General features: G+C 47.4%; 1 protein-coding gene across 1 annotated transcript in view; it reads right to left on the reverse strand.

The window, feature by feature from the left end:
* The window catches only part of HHAT (hedgehog acyltransferase), a 207,007-nt gene extending 201,561 nt beyond the window's left edge, over positions 1-5,446 (reverse strand). The window contains exon 1 of the mRNA XM_029047510.2: positions 5,376-5,446. The gene's annotated coding sequence lies outside the window, so the exon portion shown is untranslated. The remainder of the gene's footprint in view (positions 1-5,375) is intronic.
* Between the last annotated feature and the right edge of the window lie 11,134 nt (positions 5,447-16,580).

The following is a 16,580-nucleotide window of genomic DNA, read 5'->3' on the forward strand; positions in this document are numbered from 1 at the left end:
GCAATCCCTGTTTTTTGTTTACTTGTTGGTTGATTGGCTTTTTAAGTAGAAGAATCAGAGGGCAGGAGGAAGGTGGTCAAGTCATAAGGCAGTGCCTTTTATCTCTAAGAAAAGAAAGACAAAAAGGAAAAGAAAGTTCAACAACTCTGTAATTTGGGGGCCCGGGGAACAGGGTGGAGGGTGGAATACCTAGTCCAACCATCTACCCACTCACTGCTGGTAAGGTCACTCTGCTAATTTCCCTTCACCACTAGAAACTAATTGCCCCAGCTCCAGGAACTGAAATGAAGGGGCCACAGACACATACCCAAGACGCCTAGAGTCATATTATTTGCTGCTAAATTAATGTAAATTACATTACTTGATACAAAAACCATGTTAAAAATGTTAGTTTTAGGCTGTAGCGTATTAGCTTATAATGGGTTAAAGGCAACATCTTGGCTTTATTTTTCCCCTGCAAATGTTAGAAATAAATGATTTAAACCAGATGTATGATTTTGGTGTGCATTTTGGGGCAGCTTTGCTCTAACAGATGCCTTGTATTAATAATGTACAGTTGTGACAGGAAATGTGGTTTAGATTCCTGGAAAAACATGAAAGCTAATTCCATTACTCCTTTTCATGGTACCTACTGCTTCTCAAATGCTAAACTGGTTTTGATTACAGTGAAACTCAATAGGGAGAATAATTTTGTCCAAAGTATTAACTTATCTCGGCTTTTCAGTCTCCCTCAACGTCTGCGCCTTTTAACTTACATTCCCAAACTACCTGCAAGCAAACATCATGGATACAAAGGACAGAGAGAATTGTGGGGCTGAAGAGAGAGACAAGAGAGAGGGAAACCAGCCAATAGACAGACAGATAAAGCAGAGAATGACAGCAAGAGACAAAAAAGGGAGAGCAAGAAAGAAATGTGACAAAGAGAACTAGAGGTGCACAGGGACAGATGAGAGAGTCAGAGAGAGAAATAGAGAGAGAAAGAGAGGAGAGAGAAACCCTGGAGTCTGATTCTGCTGGCTATATTTCCTCAATTTCTTTCCTTTTTAGCTTTGAAGGACTAGAACCCAAGTTGCACTCTGGCAGACAAATTTCCATTTTCTTTTCTCTTCAGACTGTACGGTACAGCCCTCCTTCTTGTCCTTTCCCAAACTCCTTTCACTCACAACAAAATAAAAACAATAAAACACTTTTATGCTAGAGGAACTAGATAAATCCTCATAATTGCTCTCTGGAGACAGAGTATTAAGGCCTGTAAATGCAACCCTTTCCAGAACCCTGGCATAATAAGCATGCAGTTAAAACAAATGTACAATTTGTTATCTGTATTTCATCGCCTGGTGCACTGGGACCAACTGGCTTGGAAGGGACTTTCCCCCAGAAAGAGGGCAGGGCATCTCCTGCCAGATAATGGGGACAGCCAGAACACATTCTCTGACATCACTATCCTGAAAAACGCAGGTCCCCCTTCACATGCTGAAGCCAAGGACCCTCTCAGATGCCTCCGTTTGCAGCATTATTTAATGTACAACTGGAAGACAATTAACCAAATGAACATTTATCCAAATCGCAACTATTGTGGATAACTGGGGGAAAAGTCTAGAGAGATGAACCAAATTATTCGCTTCCCCAGGGAAAGGAAACTCAATTATCAGAATTTTCTATTTGAATTAGTCTTGGCCCCTAATTAGTTCAGATAATGGACCCTGTGCAGATTGTGCTGCATAGAATTTGTTTCCACCTGTGGCTAGAAGCAACCAGAAAACCTATGAAATTCAAGTCCTGAGAATGGAGATTAGGTCAGAGATTAGGTCAGTAGACAAAGAGAACTTGTAGGCATATTTATTGACCGGGGCCAGATCGGTATCATGTAGAATTTAGAGAAGAAATGATATCCCTAGCTCAGATAGGAAGGGCCAGGTTCAGAGTCAAAACCCACCCAGTTTAGGTTGATGAGCAAGGAGTGAGTGATGGCAGAAAGCCACTCTGCAGAACAAGTCAATCTTTGCTTCCAGCTCTTCCCTTCTCTCTCATTCTTCCCCTTTATTCATGAGGAGTGAACATTTCTAGAGTCCAGTTCTACTCAGATTGAGAGCTCCTAGGAGGACAGGGTCTGTGTCTAATTCCCCCCGCCCCGTATATTCTTTCCCAGTGCTTAGTGCAGTGCTGGAACTCAGTAAGAACTCAAAAAACAACATTGATTGCAGAACACTAAGCTGAACCCTGCTTGGGGAGGGACGGGGGAAATGGGAGAAGGCCGAGGGCCTATCTTCATGGAGGTGACATTCTAATGCAGGAGACAGACCACACACAATAACAAAACTAGGCTTGGCCAACCCACATGGGAACTGGGAGCTAGTCCACAAGCCAACGAAGAGGCTGAGACAATGACTTAATGCACCTCTGAAAAGAGGTAGAATGCTGTCCCCCATACCAGGCCTGGGAAGATCTCAGGAACTCGGGTCTCAGGGTGTAATAGCTGTTCCTCTCATTCTAAATTCTCTCACTGACACCCAACACTAAACCAGGAAAATGGCACCATGCAGAGTGAGGGCAAAGCTCTCCCAATTTCAGTTCTGTACTGGGACAGTGAGTCAGATATGCACTCACTCTCTGGTGCTGTTTTTGGGCCAGTTGCATGCTAGGAGCTGCTAGAAGGGGAAGGGAGATACCCCTAAGTCTGGAAGTGTTAGGGTTGGGGAGGTAGCCATACGCTCCTGCAAGGGATCCAGCTGTCTATTTGGTCATCCCGTAGGTAGGGAGCCACAAACTGACAAAAATCTGAATACATCAAAAAGCCAATGAACTAAACCCCAATCATCTGAACCAAGTCTGGTTCAATTAATCAGGAAAAAAAAAATCCAGTTAACTGAAAAAATTCAGTAATTGTTGGTCTGAGGTAGTGAAATGCAGATATGTTTGGTAAATTATCTGCATTAGTCTTAGTGCTGTTGCCATTGCCACCATTACAAAATTGAGAAGAAGCATGGTCTGGTGAATACAGCACAGATCTGGGAGTCATAAAGCCCTGGGTTCTAATCCCAGCTCCACCACTTGTCTATGTGACCTTGGATAAGTCATTTTACTTCTCTGTTACCTCATCTGTAAAAAGGTGATTAAGACTGTGAGCCCCATGTGGGACATGGATTGTATCCAACCTGATTACCTTGTATCTATACTAGTGCTTAGAATAGTAACTGACACATGTTAAGTGCTTAATGATTACCATTAAAAAAAAAGACTTTGCTGTAAACACCATTAGAGGGAAGGGAGATACAGTACAGATGGTAGAAACATACATATTAACAACACGAGAGCACAAATGATAGAAACACATCAATATTTCAAAGAGAAATGTGCATCACTGTTGAGGGAATCTTAAATGATTGGAGAGCCCGAGAAGACTCCTGAAGCAGATTAGCTTTAAGTAGACATGAGGAAAGGGAGAACAGAATTTGAAAACATGAAGAAGGAAGGATGTTCTACAGAACACTAGGCCCAGGGGCAGGATCATACCATTCAACCTCAGAAGGTGAAAGCCAAGTTGTGTTCTCCCTGGTTATACTAAAGTAGAAGCAACAGACTCATCGTGGTTAAGCAGATTCCCCAGGAGGAATGTGGTGAATTTGAAGGGAATCTGAGCCAAGGATTTTGATCGGTAAGCTTCTGATCCAGCCCACAACTGGCTGCTGACTAAAGGGATGACTTACCGATCCACCAAAGGACCCCACATCAACTCAGTCACCAGCCACCTCACATCAACCACCCCCAAGTCTCACCACTTATCCACCTTCCTAAGCAGTTCCTTACCACACCTCACTGAACCTTAGAGAGAGCTCTACTCTTGTGATCATATAATCATAGGGCTTGAGAGGTCATCTGGACCATTCCTTGTGGTGGTCCATGATCGCCTGCCCTCTGTTCCCAAGACAGCTTCCCCCAACAGGCGGTGGCTGCTCTTAAGATTTCCAAGAGAGGAGGCCAAACCATCCTGCTCACTCGCTAGGCTGCTCCAGGGTTTCGTCAGCTCCAGGGTTCTTATGAGCAACCAAGTGCAACGTCAACAGCCTCCTTCTCCTAAAACCTTCCAATTGCAGCCCCCCTCATCCTTTTCTTCTCCAGACAAAAACTCAAATCCTTAGCCTTCTCGATGCTCTCCAGTTTCACCCACATCCTCTGAAAGGCAGTTATTGATAAGGAATGATAAAATACTCTAATACAGGGCTGGCTGGTGTATTGTCCAAGGACTCCTTCCTGGCCCTTACATGTAATTGTCCCATCAATACCACCCAGGGCAGGTTGGGTCTGCTACTAATGACCCAAGGGAATTGGCTCACAGTGTGGGATTGATAGGATCCTCCCTCTGCTTAACCCTCACCCCCAACCCAACATCATCCTGGGAATTTTCTACTCTAATTCTGTTAACCAGTCTTTACTCATCCTGTGTTTGTGTTGCTTAGTTTGTGGCCCTAAGAGTGCAAGCCTGCATTGGTCAATCCTGGATTAAAGGGGACTTGAAATCCAATTCTGATCTGGTAAAGTGCTAGCAAGCCTGGCCCAAATTAACATCACTTGGAAGTTAAATGAACAAGCTCCCCATTTCTCCACTGAAGTCTTCAAAAGACAAACTAAAATCGAAGCAGCTCCCAAACCAGCCCTTGTGGGATGCCACTCAAATCCTCCCCTTATCGCAACCAATGATTGACGATGCTGAGCCACCTCTGGGCCCCTGTCAGATGCAGAATCCTGGGCTGACCTAGTACAGCACTACTAGGGGTAAGCTTCTCTAACTGGGAGACAGCAAAGCTACCCAACAATGAAACGTGGAACAAACAGCAGAGGGAAACAAAACTTAAAATGAATTTTTCCCAAAATCACAACTGAATTTCTTGGCTAAGCCCAATACCTGGCCTAGTCAATGTGGATTCTGGAAACTGACCGAGGACTGAACTCTCTTCTGCCCCATTAGCACCCTTCTGCAATCAATCAGTGGTATTTATTGAACATTTACTGTGTGCAGAACACTGTACTAAGCACTTAAGTGCTTCTTTATAGGTTGCAGAGCTAGGAGCTTACAGTGTGTGAGGATGCAATGCATTTCCATCTTTAATTGAAGGTGTTACTTGCCCTACCCTGACTGTCTCCCCCAAAAGAGTGGGAGCTCCTTTGTGGCAGGGAACACATCTTGTGTTTCTACTGTATTTTCTCAAGTGTTTAGTGTAGTGCATTGTACTCAATGGGTGCTCAACAAATACAGTACTACTATTACTCCTCCCCTTACTCCTGATGTTTGGGGACTAGCCCAGTTCTTGCCAGCCAACAGCCTTCCTGGTGCCCACTGTGTGCAGAGTCCTGTGGAGAGGGAGAAAATTTGGTACCTGCCCTCCAGGTGCTGATGAGCCTGGGTCTGGGTGCTGAGACCGGAGGTGTTCTATCAGGAAACAAAACCTGAAAAGGGGAAATAGAGGAAAATGTAGGGGGCCTGATAGGATTTCTGCAAGAGATGAAGAGCTGTCAATACAAAAATCTTCTTGGTCAATTTTGAATCCCCCAAGCCCTCGCTTAGCTTCCCTTGGGTATGTCTTTCATCTGGCCTCTCCAGTAAAGGATTTTGCTACAGAGAAAGGCCAGATGAGAACCAGCATGGTCTAATGGATCGAGCACCTGGGAATCAGAAGGACCTGGGGACTGTGAGACCCATGTGGGACACGGATTATGTCCAAATGGATTACCTTGAAACTACCTGGGCTTTAAAAGAGTGCTGGCATTCATTGAGCACTTAAATATCATAAAAAAAGATGCTGCCAGACTAGACGGGTAACATTAACTGTGCCACAAGGAGGGCTCCTGGTTAGTTTTTTTCAAGTAGAGGCAGGACTCTCTGATTTTGAAGCAGGTTTTTGATGCTCCTGCTGAAGCTGTCTCATTAGCAAGGGTGCATTCTAAAAGTAAGCTGGAAAGGGCCAGAACTCCACTTCAGTATAAGGAAAAGCCCCAGACTGGCCATCTGGTTTAGGAAAACTGTTCTGTGATGGTGGCAGAAGTGGCTCTCTTAGCCAGTCTTAGGGGTCACGGAGCACCCAGCCCCTGCTCTCTCTTGGGTGCTGGTAGTCAGAGCCAGAGCCCTGGACTCCACGTGGGAGCCAAAAGGGTGGAGGTCAGCAATGGACTTCCCGGCCCCACAACACTTATTTATATTATTTGTCTCCCCCTCTATTCTGTAAGCTTGTTGTGGGCAGGGAATGTGTCTATTATATCGTACTCTCTAAAGTGTTTAGTGCAGTGCTCTGTACACAGTAAAAATGCTCAATTAATACAACTGACTGACTGGCATTGATTGCCAGCACTCAAAATGCCAAACAAAGCAGAGGTACTAGACGACAGAACCAGATGACAACAAACCGACTCCACAATTCCCAAAGCAGCTTATAACAATCACCATTCAGAGGAAGGGACTTGAATGGACTAATTCCTTCACACTAGTAATATATTGAAAGACTAATTAAATCAAATGCCCTGGTAAGTTAAATAAACTCTCATCCAGTTGGTTGATTTCCATCCACTCCCACTGAGATATATTAAGCAGCTTAACTATTCCAAAAAAGGATTACTGGAGGATTAAGACAGCCAACTTCTTTTATGCTTAACTCAGTCATTGCATCCTAAGATATTAATAACTGTGGTATTTAAGTGCTTACTATGTGTCAAGCACTGTTCTAAGCACTGGGGTAGACACAAGATAATCAGGTAGGACTCAGTCCAGTAAGAGGATAACAGGTTGTCATTATTTTATAGAACAGGCTGTCTCTTCTGTCCAAACTTTATTCTGTTTTGAAAGTCCAAACTGATGCAGAGGGTGTGCTAGAGATCCCATACAAAAAAAGCTTGTGAGTGGTTGACTCACACATAGAGTGTTAGTTTTCAGGTTAACACATTACCTGAATGCTGCTCACCCAAATGGCCATCATGCTGATCCAGGCACTAGTCATATTCTGGCTGAACTATTGCATCAACCCCTCCCCAGCCCATATTTCAGTATGCTGTCTGGATTGTTTTCTAAAATGTCATTTTACACAAACCTTCATTGGCTGACCATTCCTCCCTGAATCAAACAGAATCTCTGAAACATTTGCTACAAGACACTCAATCATTTCTTTTCCCAGGCCCCTACTTACCCACTCTCCTGTCTCAGTACAGTCCAGCTCAGTTTCACCCTTTGCAAGCTTACTCACTGTACCCTGTACTTCCCTCTCCCATCGCCTAACCGTTGCTCCTGCCTTGTCATTTGCCTGTAACTCCTCCCCTTCAGCCCTATCGGTTCCCAGCTTACTACCCTCAAAGCCCTTCTGAAATCACAACTCTTCCAGGTGCCCTTTCTCTGATTTTTACTCTCCCCCAGGTCATAGCTCCCTTTTATAACCTCAGCAGCGATTATGCACCTGTGGTACTTCCCTACTATTTAAGCACTTACTCATCTAAATATTCATTTTCCTTTCTCTTTTTTCTGTAAATAATTTTGAGTCTGTCTCCCCTGCTGGATTGTAAACTCTTGGGAGTTCTACTGCATTCTAACTCCACTGTACTCTCCCAACCCGTTTATTGCAGTGCTTTGCACACAATAGGAGCTCAATTGATTGATTGAAAAATGAAAAAAATGTCCCCCAGTTCCAGCTCCTCCAGCAGTTTGTCATGGAGGTTTAGGTGCCCCTGGGGATACTTCAAAGCACTGTAATGGCTACCCCATTAAGTCAAATTCAAGGTACTCTGTAAGGGGAGGGCCAAACTGAGCAAGAAGCAGCAGCAGAGCAGAACTAAATGATAAGGGGAGTCCATAATTTCCCAGGCCGAGGCAGCCAGGAACGGGTTTCCTTTTCTCACCTGCTCTGCTATATATATTGGAAGGACAATACTTTTCGGCATATGTATAAGAGTATTTGTGGTAAAGGTAGAAACCTGAGGGTGAGAAAAAGGGGGCTAGGTGGGAGAAAGCCTGGATGAGAAGGGAGAGTAGGGGAAGCAGGGAGGGGAAATCCTGGACGGATGCAAAATTCCTGCCTTTCAGGGTACGATCAAGTTAGCCCTGCCTGAACAAACACCATGCTGAGTGCAGTTCGGACTCCCCTTAGATACTGGATCTGGCTCCAATCGTTTTATTTTCTAAAGGTTGGGTGGACACTAGAGAGGGTCCAGAGGAAAGGCAGTTGATTATCCCACTAAAATAGAATCATTATGTTTGGTAGGTTAACGTGCATTCTTTTTGCCTTGGATTTCTATTGAAACTTTATTTTCCAAAGCATCTCACGTGATCTTCTAGGCTCCCTGTGAGGACAATGGTTAGGGTTTCTTCTCCTCCGTTTACAGAGAGGTTAAAGCAGTGTTCCCCAAGTTACATGATAGGCCAGGGCTGGGATTAAATTTTTGGTCTCCTAAACCAAAAACATGGGCTCTTTCCATTTAACAATTTCTCCTTCCAGCTATTTAGTGTTGAGACTAATCACCCGCCCTTTCTCTGATCCTGCCCACACCCTCTCAGGGACAAAGACAAAAACACCAAACTTCATTCCACCCGTCATGAATGCCCACGGGCACATCAAAGCCCAGTCTGGCTCTCCTTACCTGTACTGTTTCTGACTCAACTCTTTGTTCCCCAATGTTCCCCAATCGTGTTCTCATTTTATATATCTGGGTAAGGGGCCTGTGGCCTTATGCACACCTGCTCCCTGATGTCCACGTGCTCTGCATACAGAAAGCCCTCAAGAAATACCACTGAAGGTTTAACTGGATACTGACAGACTGTGAGATACTCCTCTGACCTAGGTCCTCCTGAGGTAGCACTCCGGCAGCCTAGAGAGATCCTAGATGGGCCTCCCAGGCCACACCTCTGAGCCCCTCTAGGCAATGGGTGTGTCAGCTCTGTGGTTTAGTTGCCCCATAGATCTGCCTGTTAAAGACACCGTAGTTCTGAAACTCTCAAGGGATAGGGATTAGGGAGTGGGGGCAACTGTCTAAACATGTGGAAGATCAGAAAAGGGTGGCAGAGAGATAAAGAGAGAAAAACAGAGAACTGAATAAGAGAGACCAAAGGGGACATGGAGAGAGATACCGGCAGGGGCTACGGCCCGTTGCATCAATTGCCGTTTCACTTCTTACCTTTTCCCATCACGCTTCTTTGCTTCTTGCCATGCTTCCAACCGCCACCATGACTGATCATTTGTGGGTACAGGTCCATGGGGAAAATGCATGGAGGCCCTTCTTGATGCAGGGATATCCGGGTCAGGTTAATCTCTGTGCTCCCTATGAGGCCGAATCTGGAGTATTTGTCCTACTTGCCCTGCCAGAGTTCCAGCTCTGCCCAGGGACTTTCCACCTGTTTTTCTGAAGCTGTACCCCTCACAAACACAGGAAAGCTCTGAAGGGTGGAACATCCCCCACAGCAGGTGAGAAGAGAAACTGTTCCTTTTGCTGTCTCTGGGAATGTAAACCTCCAGGGGCTGAAGCTTCTTGCTGTACTCTTAGCATAAGTTTGAACACTGAGTGGGGAGCAAGTACAGCAGCTGCAGTAAGAGCAATTTCTCTTCCCACCTGTTCTGAGTGCCGCTCCTCTACTTCTTGCTGAGCTTCCTGGCAATACTGTCTTCTGCAGGTAGTCCAGAAAGGAATTCAGGGGTGGCTAAATTCCCTGATTCTTCAACTCCCTTATCTTCCCCCACATTCCCTTCTTCCTTATTGAGATAGTGTCAATTCTTCTCAAAACAAGTTCTCGAAGAGCACATTTGTGGGCATCTGTAAGGGATTGCCTGCTGTACCAGTTAGATCCCACCCTTGAACTGGAGGTGTGAGTGTGGATGTCAGTGTCTTGGCAGTCTCCCCCCGTGGGGAAGCAAGGTCCACTTTGGTTGTGCCACTGCTTTTGCTATTTCTAAACCTCCAATTATGGGGTTTGCAGTTTACGTCCTCAGCAGACCTTTCCCTAGTGCAAAGCCACACAAAGCTGTTACATGCTTGGCTTTGGGTGAGTGAATGGTTGGGCCAAGGTCTGGGGGAGGGGAGAGGGAGATTTATTACACTGTCCAGAAAGTCCAGGGCTGGCTTTTCATGAGCGGGCACAATCTGATTTGGCTGAAAGGACTTGCCATTTGGGGGAGATTAGAAAGCTGCATCGACTGTAATGGTGCCCGACTCCCTTCCCTTCCCTTCCAAAGGGCCTGGACATCAGACCATGAGGGGAACCAGCAGCAGGAACAGACCCACTACACTCTGCTAAGTAGCAGGCACAGCTTCAATGGCCCCGCCGAGCTTTGTCAGGGCAGCGGGGCTTAGACCAAGGGCAGAGTAAAGAGATGATAACTTCGCAAAAGGGCTCTTGTAATTCAATGGGCTGGGGGTTGTCCGGAAAGAAACAGGAAGCCGTGTGACCTCGTGGAAACAGCACGAGCTTGTAATCCTCGCTCTGCCAATTGCTGTTGTGACCTTGGGTAAGTCACTTCACTTCTCTGCGCCTCAGTTTCCTCAACTGTAAAATGGGGATTAAAGTATTCTTCCTATTTAGACTGTGAGCCCTATGTGGGACAGGGACCGTATCCAACCTGATAAACTTGCGTGCACCCCAGCAGTTAGAACAACACATAGTAAGCGCTTAACAAATATCATAAAAAGCCCTAATGTTCCAGAGAGCCCCAGAACAAATAATCATGATGTGCAACCCAGCGTTAGGGCTTAGACTCATCAGATGCCCCAGCAGAAGGCTCCATCAATGCATCAGCACCATCCCACGGACATACGTCCCATTTGAGAAGCTTTCCTGGCAGTGGAGAGGGGAGGCTGGCTTCCCGCCTTCCTCCTCCACGTCCAAGGGTGGAAGTCAGAACAGCGGTCCCCAACCCACCTCCCTCAGTCCCTTGCTCCAGCAGACGCATGTGAGGTGTTTCAGGCAGTTTGGCTATGCCCCCAGGAGAACCGCTGAGGCAGCACACCCACCATCTGGTGCCCAGCCTGGCATGGATTGATTTGAATGCTGGTGACCCAAAGCTGAGTTGTTCAGTCTTACCCCCGCCCAGTCTTTGAAGGGCACCCCATTTCCAGGTCTTTGGTGCTTCCCTTAAGTGTTGCCGCCAGATCCTCCAACAGCGTACTGAGAGGGAGGATCTGGGACTATAAGTCCACTCACGGCAGCTTTTCCCTCCTGCCCCTTTGGTCCCCAAGCCGAGTGACCGATCTGGAGTTGCAGGTGGCTGAATGTTTCTGGGCATTGAGAGAAATGTTCCCTCTACCCAGGCCTGCTCAGAATCCCTTGGACTCTGAACTCCGGGGATGGCAGCAGGTCTGTAACCACTTCTCCCGGGAAGCCGGTCACTGCTCTAAGTTGTGGTGCCTGGTCATTGTCTTTGGGGAGAACCAACCTCCCTGCCTCTCAGAATCCCCCCAGAGATGGGAGTTGAAGCCATGGGACCAAATGGGTGTAGATGGAGAACAGAAGGGGACACAGAACTGAGCCTTGAGGCACTCCCACAGTTAGAGGATGGGTGGCAGAGGAGGAGCCTGTGAAGAACACTGAGAAGGAGAGGCCAGAGAGATATGAGAAGAATTAGGAGAGGACATTCCTGAAAGAATCACTTAGGCTTTGAAGCAGGAGCTGTTATAACAAGCTGTTAGACAATCAATGGTATTTATTGAAAGCTTACTTTGAGCCCTCTTCCTCCCCACCATGCCCCAGTGACCTGAAATCCCTTCCCCCCACCTGAATCGCACCTCCCAGGGGCATGTAGCAAGGGTGGGACTAGGCTGGGCCTGTCCCCTACTGTGAGCCCTGAGGATGAGACTAAGTGAGGGAGTAGAGAGAGAAAGGAATTCAATAGGTGCTCCCCACACTGTCAGTAAGGAAACCCTTCACCAACCCACAGGTGAAATGAAATCATTGTGCCCCGACTATTGCCCAGGGCAACCATGTGTCTATGCACCATGAATTCTTTGCTCCAAAGTTTCCCTGGTCTGCCAGGACAGGGTCCCAGCTAGGGGGGCCAGGCAAGGGGGGCCAGTCATCCCATTTCATCCGGCTGCCCTGTCCCCTGTCCAGCTCTGCTAAGGTATCAGGTGTTCTCATGCCCAGTGATTTTTATTTTTGGCACAAGCCTCTCTCTGCTGTGGCTTGGAGCCTGCGGCAGATGTCACACAGACCTGGGAAGGGAATGAAAAGGCTCTGGAGCAGGCGGGGGTAAGGGATTCAGGATCCACCCGAGGCAACCATTCTAGAATCACCCAAAATGCCCATACTTCTGGAGAATGATGTCTGTGTTTTCACCATGTTTCTCTGCATGGCTGGTGTGATGTATGTGACATCAATCAGTGGTATTTATTGAGCGATCTACTTGTTCAGAGTACAGCAGGATCAGGAGCGGTCACCCTCGACCCAGCTATTAATACAAACCATGTGACCTTTTACCTCTAGTTGCCCAGTCTTTCCTGCTCATCTCCCAGCATAGTAAGCAAATGCCAGTTGACAAGGTCGCAGTTCAGGGAAGGTTTCGCCATTGTGTGGACTCCTCTGGCTCTACTCAACATCATTATCATCCCGGTAGTCTGTCAGCAGCTGTAGGATGGTCACAGTCATTGGGTGAGGGAATTTCTGTGCTGGGGGTAACTGGATTTCCCCAGCTGAACCATTCTCCAATTTTCCGAGCTTTCCCTGAGATAACCAGAGACCTCCTACATGATGGCAGCCTGGCCTCCTGGGGTCACCTGGCTGGGGACAGGGAGGGAATCTTCTCAATCCATCCTCAACCCTACAAAGACAGAAAGAGATCTTTAGGGAGGCAGCAAAATTCACTGCTCAGGTTCTCTGCAGGCCTGTTAAATTAGCCATTAAACGTGCTTAAGTCCAAGCTGTCGGTTTGGCACACACAAACGCTTTGGGCAGAGAGAGAGAGAGAGGGAGAGTTCGTCTGGGGGCCTTGTAGTCTTAGCCTATATATACCTCCCAGAAATTTAGGTCTCTGGGTCTCCTGCAGACTCAACGGCCGTTCTCCCAGGCCACAATGGGGTGAACAGCTCAGGGGGTGACACTCGAAGCTACGGGTAAACAATAGCAGCCATTTTGAGCCGAGCCTTTCCCCCAGAAGGAGATGTAGGGAGCGGGGCCCAGCTGGTTATACTGACTTCAGATACTGACTCAGGGATTGGAAAGCTGGACACCAGGGGTGGAACAGAGCAGCAATCTGGCAGGCAGGAAGGGAAAAAAATCTGCTTCGGGACTGAGAACTGGTTTCCATTGCAGCAGAGCCCAGGAGCTGGGCCCCGTTTGGGGAGCTGCATCCTGGATCCTAGAGCTGGAAGAGAGCGCAAGAGGTCACCTAGGCTGGCCTCTTCTTACACACCAGATAGAAGTCATGAGAAGCCAGGCAGGAACAAGCAGCTGGAGCTTGTGGAAAACAATGCTCTCCTGCCTGAGATGCCCAGCCTCCTTCATTTGGGCCATTTACCAGAACAATGTCTTTAGACCAAGGGTGGCCGGGGGTGAGGAGGGGAGAGGGGTGATGGCACCTCTGTATTTATTCATTCGTGACCTGTCTCTGAACCCTGAGGAACACAAACACACATACTTTCTTCAGTCCCTACCTTCTGACGAGACCCAATGCCAAGTGGTCCCTACTTCAAAGACTTAATTTCGGTTGGTAGCTGGAGGCTGGGCTGGATGGAGGCTGAGCTAGAGGTTGAGCTGAAGGCTGGACTGGAGGCAGAGCTGGAGGCTGGGCTGAAGGGAGGCTGAGCCAGAGGCTGGGTTAGATGGAAGTTGAGCTGGAGACTGGGTTGGGTCAGCATAAGCCAGATCAGAGTGGCTCCCAGACCCCTGAATTTCACTGAACCAGAAGTGACCTGGGCCAATCTGGAATTGGTCCTAGCTCTCGTCTGGTTCAGGGGAACTGCTGCTGCAGCATCTTGGTTGGGACTGAGGGAAATATTCAAGCATAATATCCCATCATCATGGTTTGCTGAGCGAATCCTATGTGCAGGGCACTATAGTAAGCACTTGGAGAAGTACAAGAAAACCCGAAGATCCATCCCTGGCATGGTTCCTGTCCTTTCTGAGGGCAGGGAGGTGGGGGGATGGGGGTGTTGTGGTCCTGAATTTCTGGTCCACATAAAGTTAAAGGTTACAGTCCAAAGCTACCGTAATAAGCCTCTGGAGTTCAAGTGGAGAATGGTCTCATCTCTGTCCTCAGGGACCTCAGAGCCTAACGGGAGAATAAGACAGACCCACAATCTATATCCCCATGGCCTTTAGAGTTACAGGTAGGAGTGAAGTGAGGGGTGGAAAAAGGAACAGATATGATTTGATGAAATGAGAGAGGGAGGAGAGGGAGGAGGAGGAGAAAGAGAAGGAGGAGGAAGTCAAGGTCTGTGCAGGCAGATGGAAAAAAAGGTGGGGTTAATTAATTAGGGAAGGCTTTCTGGAGGAACATGGAGCAAACCATTGCTGACCAACCCCATCCCCCACCTGCCAACCCCATGCTGCCATTCGAAGATACTTCACTTCACTTCCAGCTTCTTCCAGAAATCCAGCTGCGGATGGGGTCTGAAATTGGAACCCCATTCCACAGTGGAAAATAAAACACACAGTTCAGACAAGACCAGGCCCCATCACAATTCCATATTACCAGGCCTCCGAGAATCCCATGATTCCCATCAGATAGACTCCCAGCTGGCTTCCTTGGGCCATCACTACGACACGCTGTCACTCCTGTCGGGTGGCAAGCACACAAGACAAACACCACCTGCCAGGGCTTAGAGAAAGGAGAAAATTCGGCAGGGAACGTCAAAGGGGTCCAAAGGGAGGAGGTGGTGACTTGGAGGGAGAGGGAAGGAGTGAAAGAGGGAGGAAGGGGAATTGGAGGAAAGAAAAAGAGAAGGAACTTTTCCAAACACAACATAAAAGGTCTCGCCGAAAGACTATGGATTTCCTCTCTGGTACTTTCAAAGAATGTGTCTTTAGTTCTGTTTGGCTGGGTGACCAACAGTTGTGGGGTGTGTCTGGGCTTTTTTCCCCTTCACAGTAACGCTATTGTTCACAAACTGCAGCCAATTTATGGAAAGAGGTGGAATGTTTATGCAAGTTACTCTGCCTTAGACAAGGTTGGGCGGGGGGGTTAAGGGTGGGGGGAATAACGGGTGGAAGAAGGCCAGTCAAAACAGGATTCTTCTTCCTTTCTGGACACAGATGTTGGAAAAAGGAGGGGAAGGAGGGAGGGAGGCTGCCTTCATGTGAAAGCAGAGGACGGTTCCATTTTTAGATGTTGCTTTTTTAATTAAGTAGGTCGGCAGAACCCACACCGTTGGCTTTGGGAGTTGGCGATTGCTGCTGTTTGTTGGTAAGCACGGGGAGCCGGGGAGCATGGTGCAGCTGGCGGGTTCCGGGCTGCGGGAAATCGATGCCTGGGGGAGGAAGGGAAGGGAAAGAGAGGGGGGTCACACACCACTTGAACCAGGCCTCAGGCTTCTGGCTCCCAAATGTCCCCCTGGCCGAGGCTGCCAGACTGCAGATGTTGAGTGTCTCTCATTAAGCAGGACGCCGTTTCCTGCCTTTTCCAGATTCCCTGGACTCCCCAGCCGGCTTCTTGAAAAATCCAAACCGCAGCCAGGGAGCCAGGAATGACTCTCTCTTCTCCTTCCACTGTATTTTTTTCTGGGCCAGGAGAGGCTGAGAGACCTCAGTAAGAGACTTATATGCTCTTTCCCCAACAGGGTTTCCAGGTGGAATGCTCCGGTGACAACAGCAGATACAGTGAAATGTCCTTTTCCCAGTCCTACCCTACAAGGATGCGGTAAGCATTAAATGAGACAAGACGGCATCTCTAACCTGGAAAGAAAAGTGTCCAGATCCTCACTGGGTTCCTTCCTTTCAGGTTCTTTCCCAATCTTAGTAATAATGATGGCATTTATTAAGTGTTTACTATGTGCCTGCCAGGCATTGTGCTAAGCCCTGGGGTAGATATAAGACAATTATATTGGATAAGGTCCCTTGCCCCAAATGGGGCATTCTGCCTCCTCCTCCTTTGCCCCACTGAATCTTCTTGCTGCGATGGGTAGGGAGGCTATGGGGCTTGGGTTCAATTTTCCTAAGTTTCCACAAGAAAATCTAAATTTTCTGGATATACTTTAGAAGCCCTTCAACCCCCTAAGGCATAGTTATCAGTGAATCACAGTCATTCCTTTTTCCAGAAATAAGCAAGGCAGAGGTTTGTTAAACCAGGCTCTGGATTAGTGGATAGGAATTCACTGGGAATCAGTGGATTTGGGTAAAATAAATCTTGACTACTTAGACCCCTCAATCAATCAATCATCATCATCATCATCAATGATATTTATTGAGTGCTTACATGTGCAGAGTACTGTCCTAAATACTTGGGAGACTATAATACAACAAAGTTGGCCCACATGTTTCCCGAACAGAGCTTACAAACAATAGTATTTACTGAGCATCTACACGGGGCAGAGCAGTGTACTAAATCCTTCCCTCTTCAGATATTCTGTTGCATGATATTCTCCCAATCACTTAGTACAGTGCTCTGCACACAATAAGCAATCAATGA

Source organism: Ornithorhynchus anatinus, chromosome 19 (genome assembly GCF_004115215.2).
Source record: "Ornithorhynchus anatinus isolate Pmale09 chromosome 19, mOrnAna1.pri.v4, whole genome shotgun sequence".
In the NCBI taxonomy this organism is placed as follows: domain Eukaryota; kingdom Metazoa; phylum Chordata; class Mammalia; order Monotremata; family Ornithorhynchidae; genus Ornithorhynchus; species Ornithorhynchus anatinus.